The following is a 3,258-nucleotide window of genomic DNA, read 5'->3' as shown; positions in this document are numbered from 1 at the left end:
AGGGCTTCTTCAATGAACAGTGCATAAAACTAGAAGAAAACAACTGAAGGGGAAAAACTAGAGACCTCTTCAGGAAAATTGGAGATATCAAGGGAATATTTCACCAAAAGATGGGCACAATAAAGGACAGAAACTGTGGATACCTAGGAGATACTGAAGAGATCAAGAAGAGAGGGAAAGAATACATAGAACTGTGCAAAAAAGATCTTAATGACCTGGTTTACTATGATGGTGTTGTCAGTCACCCAGACCCAGACATTCTGGAGTGTGAGGGCAAGTGGACCTTAGGAAGCACTGCTGTTAATAAAGCTAGTGGATGTGATGGAATTCCAGTAGAACTATTCAAAACTCTAAAGGATGATGTCATCCAGGTGTTGCATTCCATATGTCAGCAAATCTGAAAGACCCAGTAGTGGCCACAGTACTGGAAAAGGTCAATCTTTATCCCAATTCCCAGGAAGGGTAGTACTAAAGAATGTGCCAACCATTGGACAATTGCACTCATCTCCCATGCTAGTAAGGTCATGCTTAAAATCTTGCATGCTAGGCTCCAGCATTAGGCAAACCTAGAACTTCCAGATGTCCAAGCTGGGTTTAGAAAAGGATGAGGAACCAGAGATCAAATTGCTAACATTCACTGGATCATAGAGAAAGTTAGTGAATTCCAGAAAAACATCTACCTCTGTTGCATCAGCTATGCTAAAGCCTTTGATGGTGTGGCTCATAATAAACTGTGGAAACCTCTTAAAGAGATGGGAATACCCGACTATCTTACCTGGCTCCTGAGAAACCTGTATGCAGGTCGAGAAGCAATAGTTAGAATCCTGTGTGGAACAACCAATAATCTGGGTTCAAGATTGAGAAAGGAGTACGACAGGGCTGTCTGCTGTCACCCTGTTTGTTTAACCTATATGCTGAGTATATCATGAGAAATGCCAAGCTGGATGAGTTACAAGCCAGAATCAAGATAGGCAGAGAATCATCAACTACCTCAGCTATGTGGATGATACCACTCTAATGGCAGAAAATGAAGACAAACTAAAGAGCCCCTTGGTGAGGTGAAGGAAGAGAGTGAAAGAGTTGGCTTAAGACTAAATACTAAATAAACTAAGAACATGGTATCTGGCCCCATTGCTGCTTCTAAGTCGCTTCAGTTGTGTCCGACTCTGTGCGGCCCTATAGACAGCAGCCCACCAGGCTCCGCCATCCTTGGGATTTTCCAGGCAAGAACACTGGAGTCGGTCGCCATTTCCTTCTCCACTGGCCCCATTACGTCATGGCAAATAGAAGAGGAAAAAGTGAAAGGAGTGACAGATTTCCTCTTCTTGAGCTCTAAAATCACAGTGGATGGTGACTGTAGCCATGAAATCAGAAGATGATTACTTCTTGGCAGGAAAACTCTGACAAACCTAGACAGTGTGTTGAAAGAGACACTGCTCTGCTGACAAAGGTCTATGTAGTCAAGGCTATGGTCTTCCTAGTGGTCATATGCACTTGTGAGAGCTGGGCCGTAAAAAAGGCAGAATGCCAAAGAACTGATGCCTTTGAACTGTGGTGCTGGAGAAGACTCCTGAGGGTCCCTTGGACAGCAAGGGGATCAAACCAGTCAATATTAAGGGAAATCAAATCTGAATACTTGCTGGAACTAAAGAGCCTCTTGGTGAGGTGAAGGAAGAGAGTGAAAGAGTCAGCTTGAGACTAAATATTAAATAAACTAAGAACATGGCATCCAGCCCCATTACTTCATGGTAATGGTCTTCCCAGTGGTCATGTACAGTTGTGAGAGCTGGACCATAAAGAAGGCAGAATGCCAAAGAACTGATGCCTTTGAGCTGTAGTGCTGAAGACTCCTGAGGATCCTTTGGACAGCAAGGAGATCAAACTAGTCAATCTTAAGGGAAATCAAACCTGAATACTAGTTGGGAGGACCGATGCTAAAGCTGAAGTGACAGTATTTTGGTCATCTGATACCAACCAACTTATTGGAAAAGTCCCTGATGCTGGGAAAGATTGAGTGCAGAAGGAGAAGAGGACATCAGAGGATAAAATGGCTGGATGACATCACCGATGAAATGGACATGAACTTTGGCAAACTTTGGGAGATGGTGAGGGACAGGAAGGCCTGGCGTGCTGCAGTCCATGGGGTTGCAAAGAGCTGGACATGACTGGATTACTGAACAAAAACAACAATAAATTATGATGAATTACTTTTATAATTATTATTTTGAATCAATCTATACTTGAGATGATATGAATAATCATAATACTGGAAAAACAATGACTCCCTTAAAGTACCTGTAACATTTTTAAAGGAGGAAAATTACTAAACATCTTAAAGGTTTAGTAATTATGCAAACAGTTAACCTAAGCAAATTTGTAGAAAAATATAATAACAAACACAATGTTTTTATAAAGTCAAACAACAAAAAACACAGGATAGGGTTTTAATTTGTTGGAACTTTGTTTTAGTCTTCTTGAGATTGTTTATTGACCCCTGGTTTCATTTCCCATTACTTTCATTTCTATTTCCTCTCATTACAAATTAAATTATTACTTTGAACTTCTTTCTATTCCCTTGATAGATTATTCTCACTTGCATCAGTGTATGGGAATGTTATGGGATCATATCTTAAACACATTCTCCAGGGAGCTTTTCTTGACCTCTGGAGCTTGGGTTATTTGCCTTCCATAACCACTCTCATAGAACCAATGTTCAGGACTTCCCTAACCAAAAATTTAGGATTTTGTAATTGCTTATTTAGTACACTCTTTACACCTTCAAAGACAACAAACTCTAGAAGGCTAAGGACCATAGCTGTGTTGTTCACAGGTAAAATACCTGTATCTGGCTCAACAAATATAATATGAACTTGGGTATGTGTGTGCTCAGTCACTCAGACATGTCTGACTCTTTGTAGCCCTGTGGATTGTAGCCTGCCAGGCTCCTCTGCCCATGGAATTTTTCAGGCAAGAGTACTGGAGTGGGTTGCCATTTCCTACTGTACTGGATCTTCCCAACCCAGGGACTGAAATTGCATCTCTTGTGTCTTCTGCATTGGCAGCAAGATTCTTTATCACCAGTGACACCTGAAAAGTCGTGAATTGGGGGAAATAGACACATAAGTTTATAGGGTGACAAATTCTAATATATGCACATATTTGTTTACAAATTTGGAAAAATGTAATAATGTGGTCAAAATACACATAATGTGGTATAAATTTTTTATCATTTCAGCTTGAATTTTCATCAAGCTTCAG

Source organism: Bubalus bubalis, chromosome 7 (assembly GCF_019923935.1).
Source record: "Bubalus bubalis isolate 160015118507 breed Murrah chromosome 7, NDDB_SH_1, whole genome shotgun sequence".
NCBI lineage: Eukaryota > Metazoa > Chordata > Mammalia > Artiodactyla > Bovidae > Bubalus > Bubalus bubalis.
This window is presented reverse-complemented; position numbering follows the sequence as displayed.